The 25,954-nt window shown below is 36.8% G+C and overlaps 3 pseudogenes; 2 read left to right on the forward strand and 1 right to left on the reverse strand.

The window, feature by feature from the left end:
- Nucleotides 1-6,927: 6,927 nt before the first annotated feature.
- LOC114044736 lies at nucleotides 6,928-8,208 on the reverse strand (annotated as a pseudogene).
- A 9,414-nt stretch (nucleotides 8,209-17,622) lies between these two features.
- Nucleotides 17,623-19,791, forward strand: LOC114044787 (annotated as a pseudogene).
- A 4,224-nt stretch (nucleotides 19,792-24,015) lies between these two features.
- On the forward strand, nucleotides 24,016-24,930 carry LOC114044788 (annotated as a pseudogene).
- The last annotated feature ends 1,024 nt before the right edge of the window (nucleotides 24,931-25,954 follow it).

Genomic DNA, 25,954 nt, shown 5'->3' on the forward strand with positions numbered 1-25,954 from the left:
TCATAGAGTCATTAGTTTCCATTTGTCCCATTCTAGTTTTTAACAAATTGTTTTCTTCTATTAGATTTTGTACTTCCTTCCCTAATTTGCCAATTGTATTTTTAAGGGATTTGTTTTCTTCAGTGTACTTTTTTTCCATTTGGCCAATTGTGTTTTTTAGGGACTTGTTTTCTTCAGTGTACTTTTTTTCCCAATTGGCCAATTGTATTTTTTAAGGACTCTTCTACCTCTCACATTTGACTTTTAAAATCCTTCTTGAGCTCCTCTAGACAGGCTTTTTGGGCTTCAGACCAGTTTATATTCCCTTCTGAGGTTGCAGATGTGGGTTTGTTGACAATGTTGTCCTCTTCAGAATTTCTGTCTTGACCTTCACTCTTCTCATAATATGATTGTATGGTATGTTTCTTTTTACTCATGGTGTTTCTTTATTCCCTGCCCTTTAAAGAGATTGAACTTTCCTGCTGGGGAGCAGAGGGCATTGGCCCAAGCTTCTTGTGTTGAGAGCCTAGGTCTTGGTCACTGGCTTTGTGTGGTGGGGCTTCTTGTGTTGGCAATTGGAGGCTGTAGGATTCTGGCAGCTTACCTGGTGTTGGGCTGGAATCAGCAAGAGTGGAACTTTTGGGCAATTCTAGGTCGCCTGCTTTTCCTTTCCTTTTGCTTTCTTCACCTCCTTGTAGAGGGATGTTTCAGGGTGTTTATCTGCCTGGGGCCCTTTGTAGTGCTGCTTCCCTTATTTTTGCTGAGGCACTGGGAGACCCGTTTGCAGAATGCTGAGGTACTTGGTGGTTTTCTGAGCTGGTTTCCACCGCTACCCCGCCCTCCCTGAGGCACTGGGAGGTCTTGGTGTTGGTTTTTGCCTACCTGGGTTTCAGGATCTCCTAGTTGGCAGTTGGAGGCTGTAGGGTTCTGGCAGCTTACCTGGCGTTGGGCTGGAATCAGCAAGACTGGAACTCTTGGGCAATTCTAGGTAGCCTGCTTTTCCTTTCCTTTAGCCTTCTTCAGTTCCTTTCAGATGAATGTTGCAGGGTGTTTATTCAGCTGGGGCCCTTTGCAGTGCTGCTTCCCTTATTTTTGCTGAGGCACTGGGAGACCCATTTGTTGCAGCATGCCGAGGCACCAGGATCTCCTCCTGGTGTGCTAAAGTGGGGCTTTCTGCTAGTTGCCTGGGGTGCCTCCCATTCAGTGCTGCTCCAGGGCAAGAGGGCCCTTTCCCACTTATCCCTCAAGCTACCTGGGCTACTGCACTGCTGCTCCCCTTCTTTCTTCCAGTTCAGCTGTTTCAGGGTTTTTCCTGGGGTGACATTTTCTGGACTTTCAGAGGTTGATAGGGGAAGGTGAAAGCGACTACCTTTTTACTCTGCTATCTTGGCTCCTGAAAGCAGAAACCCAGCTTGTATTCTTTATCTTACCAATTTGCTTCTCATCTTACGTGAAATATTATCCTATTGCTTATGTTGTCCTGCCAAGCTACAGCTTCGTATCACTTCCACCATCTACTGACTTTGCAGCACTTGTGATGCTCAACAAAGCTGGAGAAAATCATGAAAACATGCTGAGTGTACCCAACCTAAATTCATGCTACATAATCTCAATTTGGCCCTCACTGAAGAAAAATAATCCTCTTTTTAAAAATCCAAAACAGATTGGTATTCCATTTGGCACAGCAGCTTTTCCAAAACTTTTCAGCCCACTTCCAATGTTGTGTGATTCCCCTTCCTGTTCCTCATAGCTGAGAATCCTTATCTCTTGGCCATTAACTGAGGGCCATTCTCTAAGAGGTCTCATTTATCCACTCTTCCTCTTCTCACATCGCTCAAGTGCCTTGTGCCTCTCTCTCCTTTTTCACTCTTTTTCATATGAAGAGGTGTCCCTTCTCTTTGACAAAGCTATCCTTTCTACATTCATAACTAATCCCATTCTTCCTTTTATTACTCCTTCTATCATGCCTACTCTATAGTAATTTTTATTCACGGATTGCTTCCCTGTTGTCTACAAATTCTCCCATGTCTTCCCCAGCTTTAAAAAAAAAAAACAAAAACAAACAACAAACAACAACAACAACAACAAAAACAACCCTTCATTTATTCTGTCCACGACTATTAGCTATTATCTTATCTCTTTCTTTTCCTTCCTTGGCTAAAGTCCTTTAGAAGGCCATCAGCAATAAGAGTCTCCTTTTCTTCTTACTTCTTAATTCTCTGCAGTCTGCCATTCAACTTCATCTTTAGACTGAAATTATTCTCTCCAAAGTTGTTATCTCTTAATAACTAATTCTAATAGCCTTGTCTCAATCCTCATCTTTCTTCAATTCTCTGAAACCTGTGACACTGTCAATCACTTATTGTATCTGATACTCTCTCCTAAGTTTTTGTGACTGTACTTTCTCATTTCTGCTTCTTCCTATTTGACCACTCCTTCTGAGTTTCCTTTGCTAAATTTTCATTTAATTAATACTGTTAAAGTGTAACTGTCCTCCAAGTCTCAGTCCTAGGCCCTCTTCTCTTCCTACTCAATGCTATTTTACTTTGTTGGAATATATGGGCATTCAAGAAAGACAAGCACCTCTGATGTGAGTTTTTGCCAAGACCTTTCAAGGATGCTTATACACCTTTGGTGTCCACCTGTCACCCAGCTCTCACCTGTGGCTTCAAGGACCTGTAGCATGCATATTGGCCACACCCTAGTTAAAACCATCTTGACAGACAAGGGGTAACAGATGGGCCGCAAACTAATTGGTGAGTTGGGGAGATGTCAACCCCAAGCTTGTGAAGATTTCCCCTGATGGAATGGGCAGATGAGAACAATTTGTTCTAACAGACCATGAAGGCAGAGAGAAGGAGTCACTGTCAAGCACTGAAGACACCAAGGTCATCCCCGGTATCCTAAGATATCATTAATCATTTTTGCTTTTGTCTTGTCACTGGACTCTGATGATTCTATAAGAGAGAGTGAGACTAGTGACTTTCCTCAACTCTGCTCCACTTAAATCCAATTTATGTGCAAGTCAAAAGGTATAACCCATTCTATTCTGCCATTTTAATATTTCATTATTTCGCTATGTAATAATTTTACTATTTTACCTGCCTTAAAGTCCTGTGGTGATGGGCAAATGATAAAGCAACTGGTGGGGATATACTGGGAATTGTAGTGACAACACTGCACACAAGTGACCCAGGGAACAGGTTGGTCTTCTTATAGGACTGAAACAGCAGTGTTATTTGGCAGCCCTCTGGGTGTCTGAGCAGTTTTGTTTTCGTTTTTGTTTTTGTTTTTCAAATTCATTTATTTATTTATTTAATTATTTTTAGTTTTCACCTTTAAATTTTATAAGATTTTGAGTCCTAAATTTTTCCCCTCCCCCCTCCTCCCTCTCTAAGATGGCATGCAATCTGATATAGCCTGTATGTATATAATCATATTAAATATATTTCCACATTACTAATGTTGTAAAGAAGAATTAGAACTAAACAAAAAAATCACAAGAAAGAAGACACAAAAAACAAAAACAAAAAAAAAAGAGAAAATAGTAAACTTCAATCTGCATTCAGACTCCATAGTTCTTTCTCTTGATGTGGATAACATTTTCTACCATGAGTCTTTTGGAATTATCTTAGATCCTTGCATTGCTGAGAAGAGCTAAGTCTGTCAAAGTTGATCATTGCGCAATGTTACTGTTACTGTGAGCAGTGTTCTCCTGGTTCAGCTCACTTCATTCAGCATCAGTTCATGTAAGTCTTTCTAGATTTTTCTGAAAGCTGCCTGCTCATCATTTCTTATGGAATGATAGTATTCCATTACATTTGCGTACCATAACTTCATTCCCCAATTGATAGGCATGCCTTCAATTTCCAATTATTTGCCACCACAAAAAGAATTGTAAGCATTTTTTAAAGGATTGCACTGCTCACCTCCTGATGTGAGGAAGGACCTAGAAAAGGTGTCCTAAAAATTGTCTGTTTCACCGAACTTTGGCCTGCTTACCACAGCAGATAGGGATCCCACCCTGTGGTTAAAACACAAATGTACAAAATTTTTTGCAAAATTGATTGCACTCACCACTGGCACATAGAATGTTTACATGGTCATGGATAACATGAAATCCAGTAGACCTGGAAAAAAAAAAAACTCCTTTTGTTGTGAGAGAACTCCTCAGGTATAACATCCAAATAACAGCCTTGAGTAAAACAAGGCTAACAAAGATGAAGGTGGATCTGGATACACATTTTTTCTGCAGTGGCTGCTGCTTTGAGGAGTTATGTGAAAGTGGTGTAGGTTTTGCAGTCAGATTTAATCTAGTCAGCAGGCTTGTATACCTCTCAAAAGGAATGAATGGCAGGATCATGACAATGTGACTGCCACTTGCAGGAAAGTGCCATACCATCATCATGAATGTGTATGCTCCCACCATGAGAAACCCTGAAAATGTCAAAGAAAAATTTTATGAGAACCTGGAGACCCTCATCCTCAATGTTCAAAAGAGGACATGCTTGTAACTCTAGGTGACTTTAATGCCAGAGTAGATACAGACTATTAGACATGGAAGGGATTCCCTGGGAGGAATGGAGTCAAAAACAGAAACAGCCATGGTCGCTTACTACTGAAGACTTGTGCATCTCATGACCTCATCACCAACACTGTTTTACATTTATCTAACAGCAACAAAATGTTGTGGAAGTAGTTATATGTGGCCCAGAGTGCAGGACTGGTCATAGATTTATCCTCTCCAAGTTAGCCATTCACATTCAACAAAAACAGCAGCCCCAAGGCAAGATGACTATCAGGAGAATCAAATTTGATAGATTTGAGTGAGTCTCCTTGCCTAACCAGTTTATTGCTGACCTGAAGGGAAAGCTGAGTCAACACACAGTTAGCAACAGTGGAGCAGAAAAGGAGGGGGAAGCTTTTGGAGGTTTGGTGTACAGTACCACATTTGTTCATCTGGACCAGAACACTTGTAAACATCAGGACTGGTTTGAGAGAAATGATGGGGCAATTTGGAAGCTACTGAATGAAAAATGAGATCTCCATGGGGTTTACCAGCAGGACACTTCATCTGTCTCTAAGAAAGCAGAGTTTACCTTCATCAAAAGTAAAGTGCAAATGAAACTTAGACAAATGAAGGATTTGGGGCTCAGTAATAAGGCAGATGAGATTCAGTTTTACATTGACAGCAATAATCCAAATTATTTCTACAATGCCCTGAAGGCTATTTATGATCCAAAGACCCAAGGTGCTTCTCAGCTACTCAGAGTTGATGAAAGAACATTGATCCCTGATAAGGAAATGATCTTAGAGAGATAGGTTGAACACTTCCGTAGAGTTCTCAACAGACCTCCATCAACCAGTCCTGAAGCCATTGACGATATAACTCAGGTTGAAGTCAATCCCTCTCTAGGTGAACTCCCAACTGAGGAGGAGGTAATGAATACCATTAGACCCCTCTCATGTGGCAAAGCACATGTTCCTAATTCCTTCCCAGCAGAGCTGTACAAGGCAGGAGTTCCACTTCTCATATAGATGCTGACTGAAATCTGGGTTATGTGGCAAGAGAAGTTTATCCCTTAGGAGATCAAAGATGTCTCCATGGCCCATCTTATAAAGGAAAAGGAAGCAGGTTGTCCTGTGACAATTGAAAGGTGATCTTTCTCTTAGTTGTTACTGGCAAGATTCTTTCCAGAGTCCTCCTTAATCAGCTGATCCTTCATCAGGAAGAAAGCCATCTACCCAAGAGCCAGTGTGGCTTCAGAGAGGGCAGAGGAACAACTGACATGGTGTTTGCTGCCTGAAAACTCCAGGAGAAATGTCAGGAGCAGAACAAAGGAATATACAAAATTTTTGTTGACCTGACCAAAGCCTTTGATACTGTCAATAGTGAAGATATATTGAAGATCATAGTGAAATTTGGTTGCCTGGAGAAGTTCACCAGTATTGTATACCAGTTTTATTTTATTTTATTTTTTTTGTTCTGAACACAAAATTTTTATTAGCATAAAACATACATGTCTAGTATCCAACATTAAAACCAGGTCAACTGTATGCATGTAGGTTCTTTTCCATTAATTACTGAATGCTCTTATCTCTCAGCTACGCTTTAAAGAATCTGCACTCATGTAAACATACCTTAACTTACCAAAGAAAAGAAACTTACAGATGTAGTAGTCTATAGCTACTGAACACACCAAAAAGTTAGAGTTGGGAAATTACAATTATATCTTGCTGCATTGAATATTTCTGTAAGAACCTTAGAAATAACAGGAAATGTGGACAAAACATTTCATTTGAAATGAGGTAAGTCATATGAAAATGTTATTAGAAGCAAATAACACTAATGTTAAAAGTTCAGATGAGAATAATAACAAAATTCCTGGAGAATTCCCTTTGATGTTTGCATAATTTAGCTTATCTTAAATAATGGAAATAAAAAATTAACCAAAATACTGTTAGTTATCTGGTACCACTTAAAATGTGACTACTTAAGTACTTTTCTTATTTTGAAAAAAAGTGACATATATAACACTACTTAACAGAGAAGAATATTAAATTCAAGGCTGTCATTTCCAGCTGCCTTTTGGATAGAAAATTAAACAGAGGTAGATGGTTAAACATTAGTGGCCAAGTTATTCTAGCAGCTAACCTTTGCCTTGAAACACATTGTCAAGTTCACACTTGAAGCCAAGGTGAATAGGACTTCAGGAGTAGAAACAAAGTATTGCAAAAAGTCAGCCCAAAGACTTAGCAATTTAGTTTTCTCCCTTATATGGAAAAGAGTGAGAATGAACTAGGTTCAAGACTCTGGTTAAGGACATGATTGCTTAAAGCACTATATAGCTAGCTCATGCACTTGTTTAAGCAGTAGAATGAAGCTTATACCTAAGCTTACTAGGCTTATTTCAAGCTAAGCAGCCTCCACCACTCATCTGGCCAGTTCTAATCAAAGTAGGATTGTAGGGTGCCACATCAATGAATATCACAGGTCCAACAATGGAAACCTCCTCCCAGTGAACTGGCATTATGGATATTAACTTTGATTGTCAAAATACCCAGTTTTTCAAACATTTTTTGAATTGGAACATCGTTGGCATCTACCATAACACATTTTTTTGTCCAACATTAAGACATTCATGGAGAGCCATTTGGATGACATCCACAGTGGGTGGTCATCTGAGATGATTGGAGTTGAAGGAGTAACTATAGTCCACCCTGCTTTCTTGAAAAGTTCAATCTCATGACAAGGCCTGTCAGGGTTGGAAAGCACAAGACCAGGTCCAATGATATTGAAGGTGGCATCCATATACATTGGATTGGGATCTTTAAAGGAGATGATATGCACCCTATAGTCTGAAGCAAGATGCCCACGCTTCTAGTCAATGCCCAGGTAATTAGTTACCTGGCTTCTCTGTGCAAAAATATCTCTTCCAGCTCGAATGAAGTCAGCAGCACCAAAACACTGCTCAGTCACAAATTTTCAGTCGTCTCAAATTTTCCCTGAGCAGCCCATTTGTGTCTGTCTTCTGCAGAATAGATTGGATAATCCTGGTCATAAAGCTCATCAGCCATTGTGGGCTTAGGAGCTGTTGTCCACTTAGCCCCATGGTGGAAATAATCTTTGATAATTGATCTGTGTGCTCGATACTCAAAGAAGCATACATGCCATGCCATGGGAGCTTCAATGATTTCATTTCCAACTACAATCAGAATGTCTCTGAGCATTGCACCATATAAACCTGTACACTCAAAATCTGGTGTTTTGTACTTGAAAGACCCATCAATGGGATCAGGCCTCTTAACAGTTACTGCTTCCATTTTCAAAATATTGCACATTTCTTCAATTTCAGCAACAGCCTTTTTCAGATCCTCCTTGGGAAAATACTGGCCTCCTTGCTGCTGGTAAAATGGCCAATACTTTTCGTATGTGTTGGCCTTAACTTCCACAGTAAATGGTGGAACACAGGCATTTTCAGCTATGCCTACATCACCTCCCCAAGTGAGATCCATTCATTATAGGAGGAGACAGGGCAGTCTTTAGGAACAGGAACTATGGCCTTGTGATCAGCAGCAAAGGAGTTTCTGGAGGCTGCTGCAGCCTGTGTGCTCTGGAAAGTTCGCTGCTCCTATCCTGTAAAAACTCTTTTAAGGCGAGATCTGAGGTAATGCACCACTTCGCCCCTCCCCTCCAATACCACCACGCAGGCACCAAACCTGCAGCATCTCCCTGAGGACAGCTGGTCCTCAATCGTGATGGTCTTCACTAGGGCAGCGTAAACGACTGGCTCCTACCCACAAGGCAAGCAGGCAACATACCTCCAACTCGTATACCGGTTTTATGATGGCATGCTTTCACAGGTTCTGGATAAAGGATGATATTCTTGTGCTTTTTCAGTCACTAGTGGAGTGAAACAGGGTTGTGTGCTTACTTCTATGCTTTTTAGCAAGATATTTTCAGCAATGTTGTCAGACAGCTTCAAAGAAAAAGAAAACGGCATCAAAGTCAGCTACTGCACTGATGGTAAATTATTCAACTTGAAAAGTCCAGAAGTCAAGAGAAAAATGGAGGGAAAACTGGTGTGCACATTTTTGTTTTGTTTTGTTTTTTGTTTTTTTGCAGATGAATGCAATGCAGCCTCTGACGCTGAGATGCAACAGAGTATGGATCAATTCTCTGCTACCTGTATTAATTTTGGCCTTTCAATTAATAAGAAAACAGAGGTTCTTTACCAGCCAGCACTGCACCATTCATACATGAAACCATTGGTTACAGCAAATGGAGAAATGTTGAATACTGTGAATATGTTCACTTTCCTTTGTAGCGTACTTTCCAGGGGTGTCCACATAGATGGTCCACATTGATGCACACATTACCAGAGCTAGTTCAACATTCAAAGACTCCAAAAAAAAGTGTGGGAGAGAAGAGGCATTAGTCTGCCTACCAGATTGAAGCTCTACAGAGATGTTGTGCTGACTTCATTGTTGTATGTCTGTGAAACCAGGACAGTCTACTAGTGCCTTGTCAGAAAATTGTACTTTTTTCATTTAAATTGTCTTAGGAAGATTCTGAAGATCACCTGGCAAGATAAAGTACTGGGCACTGGGCTTCCTTTCTTAAGCTGAACTGCCAAGCATTAAAACTCTGCTGCAGAGAGCACAACTCTCATAGGCTAGCCACAAATCCCAAATGCCAGAAATACATTTACCTAAGAGACTACTTTAAGGAAAACTCACACAAGGCAAGCACTCATACAGATGTCGGAAGATCTACTAGAAAGACACTCTCAAGATCTCTCTAAAGAAATTTAGTATTGATTATAAGACATGGGAGATACCAGCACAGGAATGCCCAGCATGGCATGCCCACATCAAAGAAGGTGCTATGATCTTTTAGCAACACATGGAAGCTCCCAAGAAATGTGAGATGCACAAATCTAGAGACTTTACCATTCCAAATATTCTCATGGACTATTTGTGCATGACAGCTTTCTGAGTGGTAAAACCTTCTTAGCTAATGTTAGTCTGATCAGTCAGTCAAACACACTGTACGAGTCAAACACACCTCAATATCTTGATGTCATTTTGCACTCTTCAAATACAAAGGATGACCAACAGCATTTGGTTTGGTAATCTCATCTCCCCTGGAGTCAACTATCATTTCTATGTTAATGATTCTTATATGTCCTTATCCACACCTTATATCTATCCTGACCTCTAGTCTAATATATTAACTGAATTTTAGGCATTTTGAATTGGATATCTTGTAGGCATCTAAACTCAACATATCCCAAACTGAACTCATTTTCTCCCCCATCACAATAATTTCTCTCATCTTTATTTTCCTATTTTTTTAGGTACCACTATCCTCTCAGTCACCCAGGATTGGAATAAAGTATCATCTTCCATTCACCCTTCTCTCTCACCACCTCCCTGCCCCAGTATTCCATTTGTTGCCAAGGCTATTGAGTCTACTTTTGTGACATCTATTTAATAAATTCCCTTTTTGTGTCTTACACTGCCACCACCTTGGTATACACTCTCATCACCTCATGAGTGGAGAACTGCAATAGCCTGCTGGTTGGTCTCCTAGTGTCAAATCTCTCTTCACTCCAATCCATCTTCTACTCAACTGTCAGTTTGAGCTTCAAAAGGCTTAGGTCAATAAACTCTCCCACATCAAATATAAAATCATCTATTTGGCTTTAAAGTCTTTCATAACCTGCCTTTTTCTTGCATTGGCAACCTTCTTAAATCTTGCTCACCTCCTCCATGTATTCTATATTCCAGTAACAATGTACTTGCTATTCCTCAAAGAAAACGTTTCTTTTTTTTTTTCAACTATGGGCATTTTCACTGCCTGTACTCCATGTGTGAAATTGTCTACCCCTTCTTTCCCATATTAACAATTTTCTGTCTTCTGTTAAGTCCCAGGTAAAATATTGCTTTCTGCAAGAAGCCTTTCCTGATTTCCTTTTAACAATACTGCCTTCTCTTCATTAATTATCTCCAATTTATCCAGTATGTGTCTATCATTTTTTTTGTGTGTACTTGTTTGCATGTTTTGTCCAAAAGTAGCCTATGAGATCCATGAGATCAGGGATTCTTTCTGCCTTTCTTTGTATCCTCAGTGTATGGTGTCTTTACACAGTACACGCTTAATAAATCTTTGTTGATGACTTCTTCTCTTTCCTTCATCTAGTGTCATTGACTTTCTACCTTTACTTCTACTTGGATCCTTCTCCATCTTACATTCTTTCTTCATGTCATATCCTGCTGCTTTTCATTCTTCTCCTGGATTTTTCCTCATTCTCCTTTAAATCAAATCCCTTTTGTTTTCTTCTCTTTTATTGCCTTAATCTCAAGATCTATTACACTTGCATTAAGATCGATAATACAGGTAGTTGTATAAACCTAGCAAAACAGAACAATGGGGATTGAATAAGAAACTATAGATCTTTATTAGATTCAATATGGTTTCCTTTATAAATACACAATAAATTTAATTCTCAACTTCCATATCTGTCATATCTCATCTCTAGTTTTTTTTGGGGGGGGAATATTCCTTCTCTTCTGCATATTTTTTTCCCAAAAAATGCTTCAGTGAGCCTCTTTTTCTTTACTTTTTTTGTTGTTGCTGCCTGTGCTATAACTATTCCCTCTCTTCTTCTCATTTACTTCCTAATTGGGGGAAAATATTTTTTTTAAAAAAAACCCTTATAACAAATAAGCATGTCACACAAAATAAATTCCTGAATTGGTTATATCTCAACATAAATTGTTATTTCCTCTCTTTCTCAAAGTGGGTAACATGCTTCATCCTCAGTCCTCTAGAACTCTGGTTGGAATTTGCATTGATCAGAGTTATAAAGTCTTTAAAGTTGTTTTCTTTATAATATTGTCATACTATACATTATTCTCTTAGTTCTGCTTAAGTCAATCATGAATCAATTCCTACAAGTTTTACCAGTTTTTTCTGAAATACTCTATTTTCTTATTTCTTTTGGTATAATAATTTTTCATTACATTCTCATACCACAATTTGTTTACCTATTTTCAAGTTGATAGGCACTCAACTAATTTTCCAGGTCTCTTTTATGACAACAAAAACTGATTATATATGTATAGGTTTACCTATGTGGACAGAACATGTGTATCATGTGTGTATTTATGCACATATGTATATACCATGTGTGTATATATATATATATGTATGTATAAATATAATACACATATACATATATAATTAGGTTTCTTTGACCTCTAGATAAAAGAATGAGGAAAGGGAGCCATGTACATAAATATGTTTATATATATATATATATATACACATATGGATGTGTACATGCATATGTACATGTATATATGGTTCTCTTTCCTTTTTGGTAGTATAGGCCAATTTATGTTACAACTGCAACAGATGGTATTAATAATTGAGATAAATAGATAATTTATTAAATTTATTATTCACTAGCCATGGTAGTAAGTTCTGCAGATACAATTTCAAGCAAGTAAGCAAGACAAACCATATCCTCAGGATGCTTAGACACTAAGGGAAGATAGCTGAACATAAGAGGTAACTGGAAAGCATGGGAGTATGTTTAGAGGAAAGGAGATGGGGAAATTTTAAAAGTGAGTTGAATTGGCACTGCAGTGACCATGAAGGAATTCCTTTATGAAATAATCTTCCAGGGTATGAACTTTACTAATAATCTCCATAATTAAAACAAATAAAATGTTTATTCCAAAACTGCAAAATTTTGAAAGGAACAAAATTATATTGCAAACATCAAATTATTTAAAAATATATCTCTAAAGAGATTAGGAATCACAAAAAGGATTTTGAGATTGAGTATGAAATTGAGTGAGGGTACTTTATTTTATGAAACATAAAATAGGAGTTTTGATTGAAAATTTAATGGGGGAGTGAGCATCAGGGTATAGAAATTTCCAGGATGGGGAAGCTATTTGCAGAGGTAGAGATGGAGTTTAGTGACTTCTAGGGCATTGTTCCAAATTACTTTTCAGAATGGCTAGAACAATTCATAGCTCCAGCAACATGAATATGCCTTTTTCCCTATAGCTCCTTCAACAACTGCTATTTTCCCCTTCCATATGATTTTTTTAATTTCTGTAATTATTACTGATTTTGGCCATGTGGATTTGGACATATGGAATTTGGATTCCTCCCTTTTGAAAACTTCCTGTTTATGTCATTTGACCATTTATCTATTGGGAAGTAACTATCACAATTATTTAGGTAAGGAATATTCAATGAAGGCTAAAACTTGGGTGGTTGTGTTATGAATATTAACAGGAAAATGATTCAGTGATTTTAAAAGTAGAATGGAAAAGGATTGGCAACTGATTAAATAAAGAGAATGAGGAAATTTGATGAATTGGGAAAATTATCTCTATTATACATTTGGGTGACAAAAAGATTAATGGGGCTTTCCATTCAAATAGGGAAGCTGCAAGATGGAGTAGGTAAAGGGGGCAGGGGAATGCAATGTGTTCTCTTCTGGATATATTAAGGTTGACATTACCATGGAACATCCAAGCCAAGATTTTCAGTCTTGTAGTTTGTACAGAAAGACTGGATCTTAGAGGAGTAGTGAAGGCTGGATACTTAGATATTGAAGTTATCTGCATGATATTGAACCAATAGGAGTTGTTGAGATCACCAAAAGAACTTAGAAGAAGAGAAGGTCAGGGAAGAAGCAGTTAGGAACATACATACACGGTGGGTAGGAAATGGATAATGACCCTTCAAAAGAGAGAGATTTTGGTTAGAAAGATAGGAGGTCCCAGAAATTTCACTTCATACAAATACTTATTTCTACTGTACAGCAGCATTTTATAGTCACTTGCTTGCCCCTTTAGGTCCACAAGCAGTTAGGTAGCTTCCTTCAGGTTAATTAGTGATCATCACAAGCAACATCACGAAAGAACACAGAGGAATAAATGCAACTAGCTAGAAGAAATTTATAGCTTTGAAATATCTGATGATAAAAATTGTCTCTAGGGTTCAATTAAACATCTGTAAAAATGGTTTTGACATTTTTTTCAAGGCCAGCATATGTTCTCTTAGCAACCAAATATCATTTCTCTTGGATATCAACCACCACAATTTGGTGCTTTCTTCCTAATTTACAATTTAGGAATAATTAATACATAATTATTAAAGCCAGCCACTGCATGGCATAGTCTTCATTACAAGAGCAATTCCTCTTTTTCTATTGCACTCTAAAGTATTTTATTTTTTTCTAATTCCATGTGAAGAAAGTTTTCAACATTTATTTTTGTAAGATTTTGAATTCCAAATTTTTCTCTCTCTGCCCTCCCCAAGACAGCAAACAATCTGATGTAGGTTATACATGTACAATCATGTTAGAGATATTTCCACTTTAGTCATGATTACAAGAGTAATTTTACTCCAAATCCATGTTCTAGCCAGACCACAGACAATTGGATATATCAAACTTCTCAAAACTTCCCTTTATCTCTAAGTTTTAGCTAGACACATTCATTTATATTAACATAATGATCACCTTAAATACATCAATGAATTTGTGACCTCATCAATTTGGGTCTCTGCAAACACATAAAATCACTCATCCTAGAAGATATGTATCCATGCTCTACTATAAAATGATGGGAGTATTCACTCACCATGCTCTGAACTTTCCTTTAGTTTTATATACATTGTAAAATACTCATGTATCATGTGAAATGTTCATTAGTTATTCTTTTATCTCATTATATAACAACACTTTATACCTTCAAAGTATTTGGATCTCATAACATCATTGATAATTGTTATCTTGGACTATTCTTTGTTGCAAACAGGTTGTCATCTCTTCCTCTACTTCTTCAAATGAACAGTTGCATTGCCACTTGGATCAGTCACAATTTGACTGATCTCAAGTCTCAATATTGCAGTAGTATATGACTCTTAGGAAAATAACCACCCTAGAATGAAGTTGATATTAAAAAGATTAGAATTTTTTCTTATGTTTCATGGAAAACTTTAAGATCATCAAAATAACAGAGCTATCACCCCAAGGCTACCCCGTTGATGCTCCCTTTCCTATGCAATTGTATCCCCCAGTTTCTGTCCATCTATGTTGTTTGTTTGTGCAAGATTTACAACTTGACGGATAAGGTTTGTGGAAAGTTCAGAGGCTCTTTAGTTCTTACACTGTCTAGAACTTCATACTATGTCTATGTAAGATTATACTATACTCAGGAGGCCTTGAACATATGACTTTTTTCTTTTTTTTTCCCCCTTAGTTTTACAGCACCATGGGATAATTCGCAGGACTAGAAGGGATATTAAAAGCAATCTGCTTCAACCCACTCATTTAACAGACATGAACACTGAGGCCAAGGGAAGATAAAGAATTTCTCTAAATTAAATAGGTTAGCAATTAGCTAACTTGACTGAAAAATGAGAAAAATTGATCTTATAAAAATTAAAAAGATCTCACAATACTGAATAAAGAAAATTACCTGTAACTCCTTTCCCACAATTATATGCTAAAATTAATAAAAAGTCCCTGACAAAGTAGAACAAATTGATGAATCCTTACAAAATTTAAATACTCAGGTTAGCAAAATAAATGGATTATTTAAAAAAAATTCTGTATTAGAAAAGAGAAATTTAACAAGCAACAAAAGAATTCCCAAACATGAAGGTGTACATACAGCAGTATCAGATAGCATTTACTTTTAAATCTAACCAAAAGTCAAAGGAAAATTAATTCTGATATTATACAAACTATTTATAATAATTAGAATCTCTTTCAATCTCTTTTTGGATGCAGATATGGTTCTGATATCCCAACAAGAGAAAAAAAAACAGAGAAAGTACAAAACCCTATCCCTAATAAACATTAACACAAAAAATTAATAAAAATTAACAAGTAGGTGACAGCAATATATTAGATTCTATACTATGATCAGGTTCTGTTTTTATCAGGAATGCAGTATTGATTCAACCAAATGGAAATTATAAACATAATAAATAGTATTCCTCTTATAAATACTAAAATATGATTTAAATAGATGCTCAAAGGGGATCTGAGAGAATATAGCATTAAAATCTATTTAAAAAAAGTGAAAAAAAGTGAAAAAATAGATTTTCCCTCAGTATAGTGAATTTCATCTACCCAAGTCCAAGAGCAAACATTTTATGTTATAGATAAAAATTAGAGACCTTTCCAATAAGATCTGGGATAAAGCAAGGATGCCTATTATTACCAGTACTATTTAACACACTGCTAAAATTGTCAGCTGTAGTAATAAGATGAAAAGTAAAGAATTGAAAGAATAATAAGCACAGATAATAGTTATTAAAATATCACTTTTATGGATGACATCATTTCTTTAAGATACCTTAAAAATAAACAAAATTAATCCAATCAATAAATTTAATGAGTTGCAGGATACAAAATAAATTTACATAACTGATTTGCATTCCTATATGTTACTAACAAAATCTGGCAGGGAACAAGGCAATAATTATATAAGTGCTTACTACATGCCAGAAATATTGTTAAGTGCTGGAGACACAAATACAAGCAAAAAGGAAGGAAGTCCTTGTACTCAAGAAACTTATGTTCTAATGGATAAGGCACCACATAAAGAAAGCTGAAAATGAGAGTAGAGAGAGGTAACCATATGACAGACGTTGGCAATGTCTCAAGAGTCTGAAGCAAAACCTAAGGTATTGTGGGGATAAAGCATGGACAACCTCTGCTCATGGCTAAAAGTGAGGTCCTAAAAGGCAACTTCAGGGCTGTCATGAGGTAGGGATATCCAGCATGAGAAATCCCAAAGTATTTCCTTTGAATTTTTCCAGGGTAAATTTCCAGGTAAGGATATAGCAGAATAAAAAAAGATAGAGTTAGGAAGGGAATGAGGAAATAATTAGAAACAGAAATTCCACTCAAAATAACAACAGGAGGTAAAAATCCCCAACTATTTAGGAATTTGTCTATGAACATGCACGAAGGAATTATAGAAATTCAACAATAAAACACTCTTGAAAGAAATAAAAACAGACTAAAATAATTCAAGAAATGTTAATTGTCATGGATATTAAGAGTGAGTATAATAAGAATGACAACATTACATATTTTAATTTACTTATTCTGTGCCATATCAATCACACTACCAAAGAGGCATTATTATAGCTAGAAAAAAATAATATAGAAAATAATATGAATGGGCAAAATGTCTAGAATCTCAATAGAAATAATGAAAAAAGCAAAGTGAGAAGGAAGGAGAAATAACAATACCATATGTCAAACTGTATTCTAAAAAAGTAATACTGAAAACAACCAATTTGGCATGAGGTAAGAGAGGGGAGGGTGGAACAGAGAGAGAGAGAGACAGAGATAGAGAGAGAGAGTGACAGAGACAAACAGAATAGAGATGAAGAGAAAGACAGAAAGAAACAGAGAGACAGATAGACAGAGACAGAAAGAGAGACAGCGAGAAAGATAGATGCACATACATAGAGACAGAGAAAGAGAGAAGAGAGGACTAGGAAAGCAAATATTAGATTCTTCTTGTCTCTAGCACCTATAGAGGAATGTAACAAAATGCAATATTACTGAGCAACTAATTTCAATGACTACCATCATGCTCATAGACATAAATCTGAACCCTGTTAGATGTAGAACTATCAAACCTAAAATATGATATGACACCATAGATGTAACCAATTATTCCCCCCCATCACAGATACCTTCTAGGTGCTGATTCCTAAGTACTAGGCAGCTTCTAGGTATTAAAGTTTCTATTGGCACCTTATAAGGATTATATTATTTAACTATTTCACCAAAGAAGAACTCAACCTATAAATGTTTCAAAGAAGAATCTTCTAGAAATAAAGGGCAAAAAATGACATCAGAAATTTTCTAATCAATACTATCCTCTCAATGGTCCATCAGGAAGCACTGAAAGATATTCCCATCAGACTCTTTTGGATGGAATGAATAGTCCATGGTGACTTATACTGGAAAAGAGAAGTATCTCCCTCATCTCAGAAAATATCTTCTACTCCTTGTATTTATGAACAAGAAAAGATTTACTGTTTTTGACAGCTTTTTGCCTTTCATTAACAAAAAGAAAATGATTTCTAATGGCATAGTATTAAGCCTCTTTTTTCTCTTTCAGACTGTATTTGGGGCCCTGGGAAACTCTTTCTTACTGGGCCTTTATATCATCACTTTCTTCATTGGTCCCAGGCTGAGGCCCATAGACTTGCTTCTATGCCACTTGGTGTTTGTCAATGACTTAATGCTTCTCTCCAAAGGGATCCTTCAGACAATGGCTGCTTTTGGGATCAACAATTTTTTGGATGATGTGGGATGTAAATTTGTCTTTTACCTTCACCTAGTGGCCCGGGGCCTTTCTCTCTGCACCACCTGCCTCCTGAGTGGCTTCCAAGCCATCACTTTAAGTCCAAGAAGCTCCAGGTGGGCAAAACTCAAAGCTAGATCCCCAAAGTGCATTGCCCTAATCTGTTTCTTGTGCTGAACCTTCCGTTTGCTAACAAATTGCATTATTCTTTTATATGTCAAAGGTCCAATGGGAAGCAAAAACATCACTGATAGACAGGATTTCATTTATTGTTCCATTACATTTGGTGTTTCATTTAATGTTGCACTATGTATATTCATAATGTCCCTTCCTGTTGTCTCATGTGTAGGAATCATGGTGGGGACCAGTGGATATTTGGTTTTTGTCTTGTACAGACACCACCAGAGAGTCCAGTGTATTCATGGCAATAATCTCACACCTAGTAGCTCCCCTGAGACCAGAGCCTCCCAAACCATACTACTGTTGGTCAGTATGTTTGTATTCTTTTACTCACTGAATTCTATTTTTGCAGTGCAAATGCAGTTGAAGAAGCCAGCTTCCTGGATGGTTCATATCTCTGCCTTCCTAGCTGCCTACTTTCCAGCTTGCAGTCCCTTTGTTCTAATTTTGAGTGATTCTCAACTTCCTAAGAACTACCTGGCTCTATGGGGAAGGTTAAAGCTTCTAGTCCAATAAAATCTTGATAAAATACAGTTAGGTGAAGCAGATAGAGTTCTGGACCTTGCAGTCAAGAAGACCTGAGTAAAAATTCTGCCTCAGGTATTTGGCAACTGTACAAGTTGGGCAATTCACTTAACCTCATTCTACCTCAGTGCCATCATTTGTAAAATTGGGATAATAACAATAATACCCACCTCCCCGGGTTCTTGTGAAGATCACAGATAATATTTGTAAAATGTTTTGAGAAACTTAAAATGCTGTAAAAATGTTAGGTGTTATTTTTATTGTTATTATTACTGTTCTTCATCACGCTCACCTTTTCTCACCTCTCAAGGTAGAGAAATCTTGAGATCATTAATCTGAAATAGCAAATTATACTATAGATATGAGCTCAATTTACCTGCATGTGATGAGTTGACATCCTGTGGTGCCAATGATGATACATTCATCAATTGCACTAAACTCAGGGAACTCTGATGGTACTTTTCTTATTTGAAATTCTATGACTTCTTAGGACAGCACTCAGGCCCTCAGGCCCACCATGACTTTATCAATACAACATCACACAGGAGAATGCACCCTCTACAACCTTTATAAGAGGCCCCATATCGTCCACTTGATGTTCAATGCTAGGTCCTTCTACTCTTAGAACATGGAATTGTTAAGTGCCCAGAATCCCTCATATTCTCCCCTTTTGTTCTTTTTACCAGCCATGCCTCTCTTTTCTGCCAGCCCTTTCCATTTCTTCTCTTTCCTAGATATTCAACATTCTAAAGCCTATGGAGACAGGTAAAACTCTCTTATGGTCAATATTCTTTGGATATAGAGATGGAATTTGTCTCAAATAATGTCCCAGGGAGATTTTAGCTGACAGAAATTCTTCATGTTGGTCCATGGTTACAAGAGTAAAAATGAATGTGTCTAAGAGTTATTTACTGGAGAGAGAGCTGAGCCAAGATAGCGGAGGAAGACAGGAATTCAATTGAACTCTCCCAAATTCACCTCCAAACAACTGTAAAACAATGCTTCAAAATGAATTCTGGAGAAGCAGAACCATCAAAAGGATTGGGTGAAATAATTTTTCATCCCAAGACAACTTGAAAGGTCAGCAGAAAAAAGATCTGTCTCACTTGGGTAAAAGGGGAGCACAGTTCAGAGCAAGAAGCATCTGGGCAAGCCATCACGAAGCCACAGTCCAGGAAGCCAGGAGCAAGGCCAGCAGCAAAGACATGCACCCTCCAGGTAAGCCAGCAGTGAGCCTCCTGTGTAGGCCAGCAGCAAGACCTCATGCCTTCAGTGCAAGAAGCTTGGAACTTAATTCCAATATTACATAATTCTAATACTATATAAACTATTTGGGAAAATAAGCCAAGAAGGAATCATCCAAAATTCCTTTTATTACACAAATACGGTGTTGATACCTAAACAGGGAAGAATAATATCAGAGAAAGAAAACTATAGACCAGTTTCCCTAATGAATATTATTGAAAGTTTTTTGAATAAAACACTAGCAAGAATATTACTATAGAATATATAGAATAGATATAGGTATAGGGTAGAATATATCACAAAGATCATACCATACATTTGTACCAAAAATGCAGGGCTGGTTCAATATTATGAAAGCTATTGGCATAATTGACTATATCAATAACAAAGCCAACAGAAATCATATGATTATCTCAATATATGTATAGAAAAAGCTTTTGACAAAATACAACACCCATTCCTATTAAAAACATTGCAGAACAAAGGAATAAATGATGCTTTCCTTAAAATGCTAAGTATTATCTATCTAAAACCATCAGCAATCATATTTCATGGGGATAAGCTAGAAGATTTCCCAATAAGATCAGGGGTGAAGCAAGAATTCTCATTATCACCATTATTATTCAATGTTGTACTTGAAATGTTAGTTATAGGGATAGGAGAAGAAAAAAAATTGAAGGAATTAGAATAGGCAGTAAGGAAACAAAACCACCACTCTTTGCAAATGTTTGATGGTATACTTAGAGAATCAATCAAAAATCTACTTGAAAAAATTAACAACATTGGCAAAGCTGCAGGATATAAAATAAACCCATATAAGTCATTAACATTTGTATATATTAACTACAAGGTATAGCAGCAAAAGACGAAAAGAGAAATTCCATTTAAAATAACTACAGACAAAATAAAATATTTATAAGACTACCTGAAAGGGAAAACCCAAGAACTATACAAACACAATTACATAACAGTTTTCTCACAAATGAGATCTCATCTAAACAATTGGAAAATATCAATTGCTCATGGTTAGGTTAAGCCAATATAATACAAATTATAATTCTAGTAAAATTAATCGATGCCATAACAATGAAGCTACCAAAAATTATTTTAGGAAACTAGAAAAAATTCATCTAGAAAGACAAAATTCAAGACTATCAAGGACATCAATGAATAAAAATGTGAAGGAAGTTGGCCTAGTTATACCAGATCTCAATCTGTATTATAAAGTGGTAGTTATCAGAACAATCTGATACTGGCTAAGAAAGAGAGTGGTGAATCAGTGGAAGAGATTAGAGAAGTGAGTCAAATGTATAAGAATCAAAGTAATTCCCCAATTGACAAATGATGAAAGGATGTGAACAATATTTCAGATAAAGTAATCAAAGCTATCTGCAGTCATATGAAAAAAATGCTTTAAATTATTCTTAATTAGAGAAACACAATTTAAAAACAATGCTGAGATACTATCTCATACTTGTCAGATTGGCTAATAGGAAAGATAAAGAAAATGATAAATGTTGGAGGGCATGTGGGAAAACTGGGACATTTTGGTGGAGATCTAAAGTGATCTAATCATTCTGCAGAGCAATTTGAAACTATGCTCAAAGAGCTATAAAAGAGCATACCCTTTGATCCAGTAATATCACTACTAGGGTGCTCTCTCCCAAATAGATTTTTTTTAAAAGGGAAAAAGACCTATTTGTACAAAAATATTTAAAGCAGCTCTTTTTGTGGTGGCAAAGAATTGGAAATTGAGGGGATGCCCATCACTTAGGGAATGGCTGAACAACTTGTGGTATATGGATATAATGGAATACTATTGTGCTATAAGAAATAATGAGCAGGATGCTTTCAGAAAAACCTGAAAAAACTTACATGAATTGATGTAAAACGAATTGAGCAGAAACAAGAGAACATTGTACACAGCAAAAGAAATATTGTGTGATGATCAGCTGTGAATGACTTAGCTATTCTCGGTAATACAATGATCCAAGACAATTCCAAAAGATGAAAACTCCTATCCACCTCCAGAGAAAGAACTGATCAAATGTGAATAAAGATCAAATCATACTATTTTTCACTTTTTCATCTTTATTTTTTTTCTTTTTGGTCTGTGTTTTTTTTTTCAACATGACTAATATAGAAATATATCTTGCATAATTGCCCATGTATTACCAATATCAAATTGCTTACCATCTTGAGGGAAGAAGTGATGGAGGAACAGGCAGAATTTGGCCTACCTGTAGCAGATCTAAAACTATTATAAAGCAGCAATTATCAGAACTATTTGGTACAGGCCAAAATTAGAGTGGTGTGTCAGTGGAGTAGGCTTTCTAAACAAGAGACGGTAAAAAAGGACTATCATAATCTACTGTTTGATAAACTCAAAGACTCCAGCTTCTGGGACAAGAACTCACTCTTCGACAAAAACTGCTGGGAAAACCGGAAAATGGTATTGCAGAAACTAGTCACAGACCAACATCTCACACTGTATACCAAACTAAGGTTAAAATGGGTACATGATTTTGACAAAAAGGTCACACCATAAGCTAATTGCAATAGCAAGGAATAACTTACCTATCGGATCTATGGAGAAAAGAAGAATTTATGACCAAACAAGAAATAAAGAACATTATGAAATGCAAAATGGATAATTTTGATTACATTAAATTAAAAAAGATTTTGCACAAACAAAGCCAATGCAACCAAGATTAGAAGGAAAGCAAAAAGCTGGGAAACAATTTATACAGCCATTATTTCTGATAAAGTATTTTATTTCCAAAATATATAGACAACTGAGTCAAATTTATAAGAATAAAAGCCATTCCCCAATTGATAAATGATCAAAGGGTATGAACAGGCAGTTTTCAGATGAAGAAGTTAAAGCTATCTATAGTCATATGAAAAAATGCTTTAAATCACTATTGATTAGAGAAATGCAAATTAAAACAACACTGAGCTACCACCTCACACCTATCAGATAATATAACATGGCAAAAAAGTAAAATTATAAATGTTAGAGAAGATGTAGGATAATTGGAATAGTGATGTCTTGTTGGTGAAGTTGTGAACTGATCTAGCCATTCTGGCGAGCAATTGGGAACTATGCCCAAAGAGCTATAAAACTGTGCATACCCTTTGATCCAGTAATACCACTACCAGGTCTGTATCTCAATGAGATCATGAGAAAAGGAAAAGGACCCACATGTAGAAAGATATTAGTGGCAGCTCTTTTTGTGGTAGCAAAGAATTGGAAATTGAGGGGATGCCCATCAATCGGGGAATTGCTGAACAAGTTGTGGTATATGAATGTAAGGGAATACTATTATGCTATAAGAAGTCATGAGCAGGTGTATTTCAAAAAGACCTCAAACTACTTACATGAACTGATGCTAAGTGAAGTGAGCATAACCAGTAGAACATTGTACACAGTAACAGCTACACTGTGAGATGATTAATTATGATAGACTTAGCTCTTCTCAGCAATACAATGATGCAAGACAATTACAAAAGACTCATGATGGAAAATGCTATCCACATCCAAAGAAAAAACTACGGAGTCTGAATGCAGATAGAAGCATACTATTTTCACTTTTTTGTTTCTTTATTGTGGTTTTTCCCTTTTGTTCTGATTTTTTTTAAACATTACTAACATGGAAATGTATTTAATATGATTGTACATGTATAGCTTATATTAAATTGCTTCCTGTCTTGGGGAGGTGGGTATGGAGGAAGGGAGGGTGGGAGGAAGAAAAATTTAGAAATCAAAATCTTATAAAAATGAATGTTGAAAACTATCTTTACATATAATTGGAAAAAATAAAATACTATTAAGTGGAGGGGAAAAAGAAACTTACTCAATCCATTTATGATGAAAAATGTTATCTGCCTCCAGAGAATGAATTTTTAGAGTCTGAATGCAGATCAAAGTATACTTTTTTTTTACTTTCTTTTTCTTTTTTTTTTCTTTTTTTGGTCTGTTTTCTTTCTCAGCATGACTAGGGTGGAAATATGTTTTGTACGACTGCACAGGCATAGACAATATCAAGTTGCTTGTCTTCTCAATGAAGGGAAATAGGAAGGGAGTGAGGGAGAAAATTTGGAACTCAAAAAAAATTTAAAGAATGTTAAAATTGTTTTTTACATGTAATTTGGGGCAAAAATGAAATATAAATCATAAAATAGAAATACAATAATAACACAAACAATATCATGTATTTAAAACATAAAACAGCTTCTACTTCTAGAGAACACCAAAGGGAGGACGATGCTGGTGCTGCAAGAAGATCGGGAGGCCCTGGGGGCCCCAGAGTCGGAGGCCCAGGTGGCTTCCACGGTGGCTTCTGCAGTGGGGGCAGAGGTCAAGTGTAGGCCGTGGTCGAGGCCGTAGCCATGACCGCAGGGTCCAGGGAGGAAAGGCCGAAGACAAGGAGTGAGTTGCTGTCACTAAGATGGGCCAGCTAGTCAAGGACATGAAGATCAAGTCTTTGGAAGAGATCTGTCTTTTCTCCCTGCTTATCAAGGAGTCTGAGATCACAGATTTCTTCCTGGGATCTTCGCTGAAAGATGAAGTTCTGAAGATCACGCCTGTTCAGAAACAAACTAGAGCTGGACAATGTACCAGGTTCAAGGGTTTCATGGCCATTGATGACTACAATGGTAATGCTGGCCTGGGTGTCAAGTGCTCCAAGGAAGTGGCCACAGCTATTCATGGTGCTATCCTTCTGGTCAAGTTGTCCATCGTTCTTGTGAGATGTGGCTACTAGGGGTACAAGATTGGCAAGCCTCACACAGTGCCCTGCAAGGTGTGGATCAGTTCTGGTGTGCCTGATCCCCACCCCTAGAGGTACTGGCATCGTCTCAGCTCCTGTGCCTAAGAAGCTCCTGATGACAGCTGGAATTGATGACTGCTACACATCTGCAAGGGGCTGTACTGCCACTCTGGGCAACTTTGCTAATGCTACCTTTGATGGCATCTCCAAAACATACAGCTATCTAACCCCAGACCTGTGGAAGGAGACTGTGTTCACTAAGTCTCCCTATCAGGAATTCACTGACCATCTTGTGAAGACTCACACTCCTTTTACTGTCCAGAGAACCCAGGCAGCTGCTGTGGCAACCACATAGATGTTTTTTTATAAACAAATAAATTGAACTATGCCTGCTAACAAAAACAAAAAAAAAAAAACAAAAACAAAAAACGTAAAACAAAACTTCAGATGACACCAACTGCATTTCCAAATGATGCATATAAAATCACTAACTTTATTACCTTTCACATTTTAAACCTATTTTGGAGTTATCAGGCATAGAACAATTACATTTAATTAAAGAAATAATAATAATATAGTGCTTATCATATACCAGTCACTGTATTAAGCACTTTACAGTCATTATATTACTTTGATCTTCACAGCAACCCTAGGAAGTGGATACCATCATCATTTTTTTTTCTTTACAGATCAGGAAACTAGAACAAACAGAGATAAAATAAGTTGCCTAAGATTATACAACTAACAAATTTCTGCAACTGGAATGTAATTCAAGTTTCCCTACATTTTTCCAGAATTTTTTTCAACACCTGTATTTGGACATCTGACCTGGGGTGAGAGAGATTAACAGGGAGAGGGTATCGACCTGGGGGAGTCACAGGAGTCTCTTTGGTTTAAACAATCTTTTCTCTTTTCCTGGTCAGAAATGCAAGGAAGTATTAACATGAGGTTGCTATGGGGAGCAAATCATTTAAGTATTTTTTTTTCTTCACCCTGTGATTACTTCCAAACTAGCTGCCTTCCTTCATTGCCCTAGAACAATGAAGCTATTAATCTTGCTATTTGCTTTTAAAATTTTTTTATAAAATTTAATTCTTATTTTCCTTAAAACAAATTCTACAGAGTGGTATCCCAAAACTTACTATTTCAGAAGGGAATGAGTTCCTGGAATTACCCCAAAGTCTCAGGAGTTCTCCTCTGCAATCTTAAAATGATTAATCTTTAAACTCCTTAATTTGCTAAGATGTTTTTAGTAGTTCCACAAACTTTGATTATCTGACTTTTTTTTTCTTATTACTTAATCTCCTGTAGAAAGCCTAAAGAGGTAGTTAGTCCTGCTTACTAGGACAACTGCTTCAAGTATGAAAGTTCATTAATCT

Source organism: Vombatus ursinus, unplaced genomic scaffold (assembly GCF_900497805.2).
Source record: "Vombatus ursinus unplaced genomic scaffold, bare-nosed wombat genome assembly UNPS02014775.1, whole genome shotgun sequence".
Classification (NCBI taxonomy): domain Eukaryota; kingdom Metazoa; phylum Chordata; class Mammalia; order Diprotodontia; family Vombatidae; genus Vombatus; species Vombatus ursinus.